The 13501-nt window shown below is 38.9% G+C and overlaps 1 protein-coding gene across 2 annotated transcripts in view; it reads right to left on the bottom strand.

Moving 5' to 3' along the window:
• The window catches only part of MET (MET proto-oncogene, receptor tyrosine kinase), a 115028-nt gene extending 102083 nt beyond the window's left edge, over nucleotides 1-12945 (bottom strand). The window contains exon 1 of one of the 2 annotated variants that reach the window (XM_032304334.1): nucleotides 12207-12945. The gene's annotated coding sequence lies outside the window, so the exon portion shown is untranslated. The remainder of the gene's footprint in view (nucleotides 1-12206) is intronic. The other variant, XM_032304333.1, reaches the window with a different exon arrangement.
• Nucleotides 12946-13501: the final 556 nt, after the last annotated feature.

The following is a 13501-nucleotide window of genomic DNA, read 5'->3' on the forward strand; positions in this document are numbered from 1 at the left end:
GTTCAGCACACATGGGCCCCTTTTTATGGAATACTCTTGTCCTCACAATCACCTGGTTAACTTACTCTCTCCTCAAGTCTTATCATAGGTGACACTTCTTTCAGGAAGCCTTCTCTTATACCTCTCTCACCCTCTAGGAATGGATTAGAAACTGTTCCACATGCTTCCATATCAAACCTCTCTTCTCTTTAGTTAGACTTTATTATGTTTTGTTGTAATTTACTTATCTGTATCTCCCACTAGACTGAAAGATCCATTTTTAGTTCTTAGCATAGTGTCATTACATAGAACCTGGCAAGGATTTGAAGAATGGATAATGAAATGAATTAATAAAGAATGACTCTGAACAAAGACTTTGGCAGTATGGATATGATAGGGGAAAAAAGATAGATTAGAAAGATATTAAAGAGATAAAATTTATATGACAATGATTCAACACGGATTTTGATCATAGGGGAACACTAGGAAGTCAGGGAAGTCTAAAAATGTCATAAACAAAGGTAAGGTAAAAGGCAGAGAAAAGTTTTGGGGCAAAAAAAAAAGTTCAGTTAATAACTCTGAGATATCTTTTGGTTATTCAAGTGGAAGTATCCATAAGGTAGCTAATAACATGGACATGGTGCTCTAGAGCAGAGGGAGTTAGAGCAATTATGAACCACTGGCCTATTAGTGTAGTTGAAGTTATGGATGTAGGTGAGATCACCTATAGGCATGTTCAGTATGCAGAAAGAAGGAATTCAAACTTTATATGTAAAGTTTAAATCTAAATTTAAATGTAAAAAGGAAAGTCTGGTATTTCAGATGCTAGAAATTTCAAAAAGAAGGAGCAATATGTAAAGGGTCAGATATCACAGAGGGTCAAGTGGGATAAAAACAGAAGTGTCCATCAGATTTGGCAATGAGGAGGTTGATGGTTATTAGAGAGAAGATATCTTCTTGGTAGTTGGGAACAGACTGCTAGAGTGGAATGAATTAAAGAATGAATGAGAGTAGAGACAATAAATAAGAAGTTATTTTAAAGAATTCTAAATTTATTTAACAGGTAAGGTAGAAGCAGGAGCGAATACTTAAGGTAATTGTATAGTAAAAATCCTATCAGGATATCCACATATGTGCTTTTTTGCTTGAAGCAGCATCGGGTAAGGACTGAATGAAAAAAAGTGAGGGAGATTTTAAAAGGTGGGAAGGTTTGGAAGGAAGGGAAAAATGGAGCAAGGTGCTCTAAGATGTTGGGGAAGAATGGAATCAAGACCATAACGCTGAAAAGACTTATCATTTGAGACATGCAGGAAGGTAATAACAGGTGACATGGAAACCATCTGGGATTCTGTTTATTCTCTAAATTATAAAGGGAGATATCACATGGAGAATAAAGAAAGCCAAAGAGATTTCAAGAGCTTAAGAAAATGGTGAAAGTTTGGAATCATTGTGGGAATGAGGAAAATGGGAAATGACTAAAAGTTTGCTTGAGATGACACTCATCCTAACATAAAATGCTGATTCCAATGGTGTGTCCAAGCAGTCAGCAAGGTAGATTTGGGAATTAAATGGTTCCACAATCATGACCTTGATAGTGAATTCCTTGCAATATTTATATAACTCATCAGATCTATGGGCCTTTATTAAAGTCCAACATTTGATTATTTTTATTTCAAAACAGATTTTATTAAAATCTGCAAGGAATAATTTCAGGGAAGAGAAAAACATATGAGATAGTTACTCTGTTCTCTTTTCAATAAAGCAACAATCTGAAAATGTTAAAGAAATGAATCAGATATAGTGATCATCTAACTCTGAAAATTAAAACCCACTTAGGAATTGTGAAGGAGGCTTGATCTCAAATACCAGTCTAGTTATTCATTCAGAATCTTTAATAACATTTGGAAAGTAATTAATTAACTTATGACATAGACTCAAGGGCTGTCACCTTTCATTGCTGTTAATGAAACTGTCTGGGGTTTTATCTGCACTCTCTGGTAATTTAAAGAATACTCTCTTTTTTGTAAGCTCTTTGAAGAGCAGTAGTATGTTTAAAATCACTGAATTCTCATGTATAGATCTCAATAAAGAATCCAAGTTATGTGTTAGTAAAACTGAAATAAAATTTAAAAGTATCTTAATTTTGACATGACAGAAAATGAATTTCTGAAAAATCCAAAATGTGTATTCATTTCTGTTAGGAAGATACTTTTTTTCCATCAACAAACTTTATTTTGGCTGCTGCTTTATATACTATTTCATACTTAATAAAAAAAACAACTAGTGTAATAATATTTTAAGCCCAAAGGTTTGTTTGGGCCCTAAACGATTCTATCTCTTTCCTGTCTTTAGCTTAACTAGACGTGGTCAGAACATGATCAAAACTTGGACAGTACAGCAGAAGCTGAAGGGATTCTACCTGGATGTGAGGCCACAGTCAGGTGACAGCTGCCTATCTAAGACTCTCAGAGGAGCAAAAAGACAGAAGGTAAAGGCAGAGCCTGATATAAGCTTTCCTCAAGTTTAGCACATGGAGTTTGTGTTTAGAACATAACATATAGTTACTACACCTACTCCAGCATGAACTCTGCATAATCAAAGTCCAAGAAATAGCCTTAAGATAATAACCTGAAAGAAATATATATCCCCAGCAGATGATATTCTAATGAAGAATAGTTATGCATATAGTTTTGAGGGCTGTAACTTTTGATCCCAACATTAATTGATTATAATGAGCTGATGTACTAGAAAATTCTAGTTAAGAACATGGTGTAAAAAATTTGTAGGGGAGTTTGGGTGGCTCAGATGGTTAAGCATCTGCCTTTGGCTCAAGTCATGATCCCCAGGTCCTGGGCTCCCAGATCAGTGGGGAGTCTGCTTCTCCCTTTCCCTCTCCCCTGCTTGTATCTCTCTCTCTCTCTAAACCGAATAAAATCTTTTAAAAATTTTGTAAGTTTTCTTGGTTTTTCTTTTAATACTATGAATTCTATGAATATAGAATTTCATTTGTAGTGTTTGCAAGTAGCTAATAGAATGCTTAGAATATGTTTTGAACACTCAGAATAAAAGTTCCTTCTGCCTCCTGCTGCATAATGCTGCTATTCTTACTGGTATCTGAAGGTAGAATAGACTAAGAAGCCTGATCTAGGTAGGACTGGGCAGATGATAGCCTCTTCTCCCAGAATTAAACCATGTGACGGAGGAAGTTCAGACTTTGTTTCACCTACCACATGCTCCACCATTTTCCTGGGAGTGTCCCTTGATTACCCACTCAGTTTTGACTAGCCTTTTTCCTATTTGGAAAGCAGCAGCCCGATTCTTAATTGTGACATAGTCTTCACTACTTGCAACGCACCCAAGCCTGTGACCTTTCAGCATATCCACCACTTCTCCCCTCCTGTAACCTCATTGATCTAACATCCCATTAAAACTTCTAAGTCTTCTCCTTCATTATCTATTTTCTCTATTTGTGGCAAAAGAGTTATCATAAAAACCTTCTTAAATTGAACTACAGTTTTCCAAATGTATAAATACAAAGGCATTTGGCTGCTTATTTATCAAATTATGAGAACTTTTAATTAGCTTTAAAAATCATCTACATTTGAATATGTACATATTATATATGATTATTACTCATGGTTTGATTAACCATTGATATAGAAATTAAGCATGTCAAAACTATATAAATAAGTTACTCCTTATACAGTGCTATCCATACTTAAGTTTTAAAACAAGTTTCATGATGGTGTATGTATTCAGTAGACCTTCAGGTTCACCTAAAAGAACCTCTACTTAAAGACCATAATAACACAATTTTCCTTTTTCTCCCCACCAAGATATAAGAAATCACCAAATTCTGTCACCCTAATGTCATATAGAAACAACACTTGTGATCAGGAAAAGTTTTCTGAGGACAAAATGTGGGGAGTAGTTAGAAATATACACCATAGTACCAAGAAAAATCTCAATGCCCATGTTTCATTACTATGCCTTCTTCTAAATACTACTTTATTTCTTTTAGAGAGAAGGAGTTGCTGTCTCCATAGCCATCAATACTTTAATCATGTGCATTTCAGCAGCACTTGGAGCTACATATTTGTGCTGAGTCCATATGGGAAGTCTAGTCACCAGAAAATACACACTCATAAACAGGAAGTCTAACTACAGTAAGAAGGTGTTTTTCTCCACACAATAGAGTTCAAAGATGTGTCATCTATGTAATCTGGAGTAAAACCCAACACCCCCATCATTGTTGAGTATCCCTCTCTTCCCTCCTACATTATGGCAACTTATGATTATAGCATTACATTTTCTAAGCCTGTTTGAACTTGCTTATAGATACAAACGACCTGCCCTTTTTGTGCATAGCTTTCAATCAGTAAGCATGTCAAGGTGGGAGGAAGAATGGCAGGAAAAGTAAGAGGGAAAAAAATCAATTTTCAGAAAGCATATGGTAACAACTGAATATTTAATCTAATTAGCCTAGAAATGCCTTCCTATTTTCAGCATTCTTTGCAAGGCAGTTGCTTCATGGTACAGAATGAATTTCAATAAATGTCATATATTTAGTTTGATGGCTTATTTTTAAAATTTGTTGAACCAGGTCACCGACTCAGAATAGATTCATTCTAAGATATGACAGATGGATTCTGCTATTGAATAGAAAGACTGACATTAGCTGGGAAGGTCTGGGCAGAAGAAAAAGTCATTCATTTAACATTCAACAAAACATTTATTGAGTACCTACTGTGTGTTAGGATAAAATGGTAAATATTTGAACTTTATCTTTTTTTATAATAGAAAAAGGAGTGATGCCAAAATAATTTCCTTGGGGTTAGTAAGGATTACAACTAAATACTACTCTGGGTCTTTAATAGTACTTACATTTTTCTCATTGCATCAGAAAACTGCATTAGCACTCTTTCAAATACTCATTCTGTTATGGTTGTGAGATTTTAGACCTAATTCAGATTTTTGAAGATGCTGTTTACTGACCCTTAGCAAAAACCAACTTCCTATTCTTCTGGAACAAAAAGGCCTTACATGGCTTCAAAGATTTCTTAGACATCAAAGAGCTTAGAGAGACATACAGTTTATGGGTAATGATTTAGGATTTAGTGAATCAAAAACACATGGATTAAATTTCCTTTAAAAGACCCTTAGGTTTAAATTTAAGAGCTAAAATGTGGGTCTAAACACACGTTGGTCTTAAGAAAAGCCAAAACTTATTTTTAAAGATAGTCTGAATTGTCTTGTGGACCCAAAACTTGGCTGGATTTTCCTTTCTCACATGATTAGACTTCAAAGGAGACAACCTGCCTTCCTTTAAACAAATTTACTCCACTTCTCTCCTTTACTGCTTTGTGAAGACTACATTACAGTTGACCCTTCAACAACATGGCTGGAACTGCATGGGTCTACTTACAGAGTACTGTAAATATATTTTCTCTTTCTTATGAATTTCTTAACATTTTTTCACTTTATTGTTAAGAATACAGTATATAATACATGTAACATAATATATGTTAACTGCCTAATTTTGTTATTGGTTAAGATTTCCAGTCAAAGTAGGCTACTAGTAGTTAAGTTTTGGGGGAATCAAAAGTTATATGCAGATTCAAGGGTCAACTGTGTTTCAAAGGTCTCCAGCTTTAAATATTCTTCTTGATATTTTCAATAAAATATTAAAAGTTAGAAATATCCCATGGTCTTATGGAACAATTGCAGTACTTTTCAGTTCCTTCAAGTCAATTCTTTTTTCTTACATACAACTTCAAAACTGGACTGGGATTTTAGATCCAACTATTGTGGAACACAGGATCACTTCAAAACAGGAAAAAGGCACTGATATTAGTATGTGTACTGTTTCATGATATATTATTATATTTGCATTTAAAACAGTAGGAAGAAATACAGTACATAATCTTCTGTTCTAACACAATGGCCTTCCAGAAGACCACTAGCCTGGACATTTCACTAAGTTTTTAGGATTTAAGGAAATAAGTTAGTGCACAACCTGTGAGTTTTCATTCCTTTGGAAAAATAGATTGCCATACTGATCTGATGGCTTCTAAAGGGCACTTGAAACCAATGCTGTACATGCTTTGAATTTCAATGGTACAGAAATAACAACTAGTGAAGTTCGGGCAGATCAAAACAAAACAAAAGCATGGTATTCCGAAGAGGGAGTTTATCCTGAATGAGAACATGGAAATGAAATCTGCATAAAGTTAGGATGAACTGAGGTTTCAGAAAGTGATTGCTTCATGTTAAGAATGAAAAGATTAGCCTTTAGTTCACAAATATATATAGTTTGATAGAAAGTATATTGATTGATGAGTTTAGAAAAACAAATACGTGCCAATGGGTAATGAATTCTCTCTCTCTCTCTCTTTTAATTGCTAAACTGATTTTCCAGAGGGAGAAAAACCTGAGAACTCTAGAAGATAAAATACAAGACAGAAGTGGCTCTGGGACTCTTTGGCCAAACATGCTGCTGAATTTAACAACACCTGACGGTGACACAGGGGACCAATTGGCAGGTAGAGCCATGGCTAAGGATTGCAAATAGGACCACCAGAAGCCCAATCTGGCACACACACTTTTTATCTCTCTATCCTGCACAGTGTTTTAAAGGATGCTGAGTCGACATTTTAAAGTGGAGAGGTTTTTGCTTCTGAAAATTTGAAAGACACTACCATAGGGGCCCATGACACATACTGGGCTTCATGGCTACTCTGATGATGCCAAATGCTGGTTGCCTCCTGTTAGGTAGGGCTTTTTCTAAGCAGGCTGTTGGTCCCTAGTGAAATGGTTAGTTTCATTCATTTAGGTTACCTGTGGCAAATCTTTCTTTCCTTTCTTTTTTTCATAATAATCTCTATGGCCCATGAACGTCTCAAACTTAACAACCCTGAGATCGAGTTGCATGTTCTACTGACTGAGCCAGCCAGACGTGCCCCTTCTTCTTCTTCTTTTTTTTTTTTCTTCCCCGCTTTCAAATCTTGATACATGACATAGGCAGGGCACAAAGGGACAGGAAGAAAAGAAGAAGAAAATCCACACAGTGGTTTAAAATTGGAAAGGGAAAAGAAAGGAGAGAAAGAAAGAAGTGCACAGCAAACACAGGCTGCTTACATAGACAGCAACTGTCTCTTTTGCTGTCTCCAAATATTTGCTATGCAAGGGACTGGAGACAAAGGCTGTGGGTATTACTCTCAACAAATCCTTTTGGGCTAGGCTCACAGTGTAGAAAATAAGAAGGAAAACTGAATGTAGCAATAACCTTGATCAAGGATGGCATGCAGACATGGGACCAGGTGAATGCAGAAAAATACCATGATTTTGCTTCTTCCATATACCATAAACTGAGGGATGTGAGTCACTGCTTCACTGCCACCTTTGAGACTGCAATAAACTATGGCAGGCACTGTCCAGGTACTTCCCATAAAAAGTCAGGGACTCCAAGTAGAGCTGTGTAGGCTGTGTAGTGCACTATTCCAGAGACAACAAAATGAGAATGGCACTCCCAGGAAGTACAAAGTAGAAGCCCTGCTCCAGATATCCACATAGCTCATTTTCTTATCTCCTTCAGGTTCTAGTTCAAAGGCCTGACTCTACTACTGAATTTTTCAATTACCACTGTACCCTGTCTAATCCTTGACAATTTTCAATTTGCTTCCTTGCAGCTCTCATCACCACTCACACATTTTTATTTATGTATTTTATTTATTGTTTGCCTTCCTCAATATTGAACAGAGCATCAGAATCTTAAGAGATCTTAGACTGTTTTATTCTCTACTGCTTTGCCAGAGTGCTCAATAAATTACTCTGAATGACTAAATCCTCAATCACATTCTTAAGAGTATAGGAACTTGGCTTTCTCTAGAACTTGTGATTCTCTGACCACATTTCATAACTGCCCTGACCATATTCATAATAGTACTTTGTTGTATTAGAAGAAATACATTTTCTGGGCGCCTGGGTGGCTCAGTCATTAAGCATCAGCCTTTGGCTCAGGTCATGATCCTAGGGTCCTGAGACAGAACTCCCCTCCCCGCCGCCGTCGGGCTCCCTGCTCACCAGGAAGCTTGCTTCTCCCTCTGCCACTCCCCCTGCTATGTTTCCTTTCTTGCTGTCTCTCTCTGTCAAATAAATAAATAAAATCTTTAAAAGAAAATATATTTAAATATCTTTATTCATTTTATTTGAGAGAGTGAGAGAGAGAGAGAGAACATAAGCTGGGGGAGAAACAGAGGGAAAGGGAGAAGCAGACTCCCCACTGAGCAAGGGAGCCTGATGTGGGGCTGGATCCCTGGACTCCAGGATCATGACCTGAGCCAGAGGCAGAAGCCTAACTGACTGAGCCACCCAGGTACCCCAGGAGAAATACATTTTCAAATTCTATGGATCATTATATAGTTTATATGACCCACACCCTCCTTTTTTTTTTTTTAAGATTTTATTTGTTTTTAAGTAATTTCTATACCCAACATGGAGCTGGAACTCACAAACTCAGGATCAAAAGTCACATGCTCTACCAACAGAACCTGTGAAGAGCCCCTAAATGGCTCACAGGCTCTTACTATGAATTCTATGGGCTCTAATAGCTACACAATTAAAGAAACTAAAAACAACATGCATAACCTGCATAAATATACTTGTGCAAATTTACACAATCATAGAAGAAATATGTATTCCTGGATATGCAATTATTAACTATTTTTTTTCCTCTGAGCTCACACCTATTGCTACAAATGCCACACATGTGATTTTTCTCTCAATTACATTTTACAGCTTATAAAAACACTTTCCTCATTTTGTCCCTTGAAAAGCAAAGGATCTGTAGTAAGATTTTACTGGATGTTTTTATTGAAACAAATCCCAAGGGGAATATACTAAACTGTTAAACACAGCTGAAGAGATATCTGAGAATGAGCTTTCTGATAGTAGGATAGATTACAAAATTACTCACAGCTCTTAATCTGATAACAAGAGCAGAATGCCTCACACATATGAATGAAGGCTTTTTCTGGTATGCTTTACCACAAAAAGAGAAAGAACAAAAAAGAGAACTGGAGAAACAGAAGGTGAGAAAAACTCTAGAGACTAGAAATGTTACATTCATCATTATCACTAACCTAAGAATCCCAAGCTGTGCTTCAGCAGAAAATGCTTCAAATAGTTAACCTTTATTGATGGCTGGGCAGAGGTGCTGTTGAGATAGCATGGAGGCTAGCCTCAAACACAATTTCCTTACCTATAGGCAGGAAAGGTTACAATATTGATATCAACCTTGTCTATTTTGTAAGGTTGTTGTAGTAACAGAAAGAGGATATGCTCAGAAACAGCTTGAAAATTTTAAGAGGTCTTTAAGTTCCACTCTTTAGATTAAAAAATTTTTTTTCTATTATTTAAATGGGATGATTTTAATATCATTTTCAGGTTATATCCCCTTAATTATGGATCTTGGTTCCATTTTATATGAGTTATTTATCTGAATATCTAGATTGTAAACTCTTCAAGGGCAGAGATTTCATTTCTCCTTTTTAAAAAAATATTTCTCTAGTGCCAAACACATATGACGCTGAACATACAGTTCTTAGCTATTTTTGGTGAGGCAAATGTGAGCCTGGCATCAACTTGGTGCCAGTTAAGAAAAGGGAATCAAAGAGATCCTAAATTGACATTAGTCAGTATATTTATCATTCATTACTAAGAGGTTACTATTTATTTTGCATTGAGCAAAGCCCATGAGAAAACTGCCCTGAGGGCTCTATGTCAAAGACACCAGTTTCAACATATACCAGAGAGGTAAAGAAGGTTAATTTCCTGGTACTTGAGTTTCTTCATATTTTCTTCCCTTAAGGCAGTGCAATTAGGATATTTGGTATCCCCTTAACAAGCACAGCAGCCTGAGGAAAATATTAGGAATAACGGGGAAAAGAAAGCATAGCTGGCTCTGGTGAGCCTAATGACAGCGAAGGAGAAACCATGAAATTAGAGTGGAAAAATGGGGGCACAGAAGGGTTTGGAAGCAACTCTGATATAACCAAGGGGAAGGGATGAAGTGGAAAGGGTAGAGAGATGGGAAGTGTTCTGAATGTGTACGTGTACGGAGCCCTGTACTTTTCATGGGTGTGTCATCATAGGCACTGGTGCAGTCACCTAGAGAAAGTTGTGTGTTTTCAAAGGACTAACCCTTTTGAGTTATTCACTTTGTTTTGAGATGACCACATTTGAGAAAAAGTTTATTTGAGGCTATTGTATATATCTGTAAAATGAAAAAGTTGGACTATTATTTTGAATTTTTTTTAACCAACAACTAAGAAAGTTGACTTTTGAACTGTATTTCTTAGTCTAACCCACATCAAGACAAATTTTAAAAATATTGAGATTACAGTGGGACATATGCTTGTACAGTCTTAAGGAATGTATTTGTATTTCTCCTGCTTAGAAATGTGTCATTTTCCTTTTATTACAGTATTAAAAGTCACAAAAATATTATCAGCTTTCATACTGACTTGTGTTTAATCTTGTATGTCTTTATCATTCAGATAAAACTCACACATTAATTCTGAAGGCATGGAGTACACATCTAATGTAAACATTTACTGTGATATATAAAGAACAAAGCAATCTTTCAAAAACAGTACTCAGCAGATCATCTTCTACATGCTATGAAGTCCATCATGTTAAAGTCAAAATATATTTAGGTATATAATTTTAGGCTTATGCACAGTTAAGATTGAAACCTGAACAGATTTTCTAAAACACCAGTATATTTTATAGGTACTCACACACATTTTTGGTACTACAAAAATTTCTTAGGAGTAATAGAAGTGTTAAGAAATAGAAGTGTTACGGGTATTTTTCAGCAGTTCAAAAATCATGAACATTGAATACATCACAGACTTGCAGTATATGATTGGAACCAAAGCACCTCACTTCTGTTCATTATGGAAGTTTACATATTAAAACAAAGCCCAATAAGCTTAGAGATAGAAAGGAAAGCTATATACATGTAAATTATCTAAGCACCACTTAACAGTTTACATAAAAACACAATTTATGTCCCTGTAGCACAGAGAAAGATGATGTACAACATTTTCAGATCATCTTCATGCAGAAAAAATGCATTAGTCAGCTATAATTCTTCAGCTATAAAGGAAAATAATATTTTTCTGGATCTATTTGCATGGCAATGTCCATGTGTCTGGCTCATGAAAACGACAGAAAAAACCTCCACCCAACTCTACAAAATGTGAACAGTGTTCTTAAAATTCAGGAGAGGTTCCACACAGTCTATATTCTCTCTAATGTCCGTTTTTACAACCTCTCATATTCATTGACCATCTTAACTTGGCAATTACAGTATCCTGGTTATTTTGCCTAAGAGAGTTGACAATATTTCAATCTGCCCCAGAGCTCCTCTGAACATTAAACTGTGATAAGGTAAAAAACACTGGGCAACAGTGAACAACCACTGGAAATCTCTCCAAATGCCAAATTAGTAAATGGCTCTTAAAACATAAAAGGTATGAAATGGGAAACCACACTTTAGAGTAAATCCTGTATTGGCAATAGTAGGTGAAAATACTTTCACTGGTGCTTAAATTATTGGGTCAATACCTGTACTAGCTAGACCGACCGACCTCTGGTTATAATCTAGTTCACCTAATAAGATAGAGATGTCCTTCCCGCAGCCCCAGCATAGAGATAAGGTAAGATTGAAAATGATGGATCACAAGCCCTGTGTATTTGCCAGAAATGTAGAATTCAGACCTTCACGAAAACACCTGCCCCTTGTTAAGATCCTCACGTATTACAGATAAAGCGAGTTGGGAACAAGGAAACCTACGGGGCTTGGATCTTGCCTGCCGCATCACCCTAGGGCAGGGTGATCAAATCCCTTTTCTAAGGGCTGAGTCAGATCACACAGTCTCAAAACATGCCAGGCCGTAACAGTCGTACATCACCCCTTACTCCAATGCCCCCCTCTCTCCTGAGTCCTACAGGTGGCCGTCAGCAGCAAACCCCTAAAAAGAAAAGCCCCACTCTAGTTTACACCTCTCCCTGGGCACATCCCTTCAGTTTCTGAAGCCCCTAACTCGCCCACCTCCTTAGTCGTGCCCTCTGAATAGCTCTCAGGTCCCTCTGGGGAACAAAGAGCAGAACGCTGGGGCCGAAGGGTGGGGTGCGGGGTCCCAAGCAAGCTGTAGCTTTACCTTGCGGTGTCCGAGAGCCGCGAAGTCAGTCGCGCAGAGACCACCCGCGTACTCCGCGCCTCGCTGCCGCAAGTCAGCTGTCGCCCCACATCTGGCTCGCGCCCTCCACTGGGTTCCGCATCTGGTCACAAAGCGCTCGGGGCGCTCTGGGCGGCGAGAGCGTCCGGGTCACCTGCGGCGGGGCCGAGCCGAGTGCCGGGTCCGTCAGCCGGCCGCGCTCCCTCCGCCCCTTCTCACCCGCGCGCTACCCGGCGGGTGACTCAGCCGGGCATCGGCGCGCGCGGCCCGCGGCCGTCCCGGGCGCGTCCAGGCGGGAAGCACGGCCAGGCGACCCGACCGAAGAGCTCTCCCGCCTGCCCGCCTCAGCACGTGTCCGTCTGTCTCGCGCGGGGTAGTTCGCCTCGTCCGCTGGTCCTAGGACCGCTGAGGTGGGGACTGGCACCACCCAGAGGGGGAAATCGGCCCCCGCCCTTCCTGCCGCCCGCGAGCAGCGCCAGTCCCGGCGGGGGTCGCGTTTCCTCCCGCCCCTCCCCCGCCCCCGCCAAGGTGAAACTTTCTAGGTGGAGAAGTTTTCTCGCCCTGTCTGCGCGCTTTCAACTCCCCCAGCCGGGGCAGTTTGAAGTTAGCACAGCGGGAGATAAGCGAGTCCGAGTCTCCCCCTCCTGGTGCTCGCGCGGCGAGCGTCAGCAGGCGCGCAGGACGCCAGGGGCGCCTATTCCGCGCACACTCCGCACACCCCCGCGCGCTGCCAGAGGGAAGAGCGCGACGCCCAGTTCCCAGTCTCTCCCACGGCTGACTTAGCTGCTGGGCACCGGAGCAGGGTAGAGAGAGTTGGACACCACAGAGACAAGGAATTCATTGTCCGAGATGGAGGTAGGAGTGGATGGAGAATTGTCCCAATGATTTCATTATGCAAGCATTATCCCCTACTATAATAACTCAGATTTCTGGGAGGAAGAACAACACAGGAGTTTAGCCCTGAGGAAACCTCAGCTTCTTTCACTTTTTTTTTTAATAGCGGAAACAGGCTGATTAAATAACTAGGCAAACAGCAATGAACAAGCAAAACAGAACAAAAGTTTAATTCTTGAGTGTTGAGATCCCATGATTTAAAAAAAAAAAAAAAAGGTTGTGGGGGCCTGGTGAATTGTATTGGGATTGTGTCAGAATAACTTTTTTATACTTCACATGTCTGACTATCAAAATTGACATTAACCTTTGAGAGAAAATTAACTCTCAAAGGTAACAGAACCTAAGGAACAGGACTGCCTGTTAGGTCTTAACATTCTCCTTGG

The sequence above is a fragment of the Mustela erminea genome, chromosome 11 (assembly GCF_009829155.1).
Source record: "Mustela erminea isolate mMusErm1 chromosome 11, mMusErm1.Pri, whole genome shotgun sequence".
Lineage (NCBI taxonomy): Eukaryota > Metazoa > Chordata > Mammalia > Carnivora > Mustelidae > Mustela > Mustela erminea.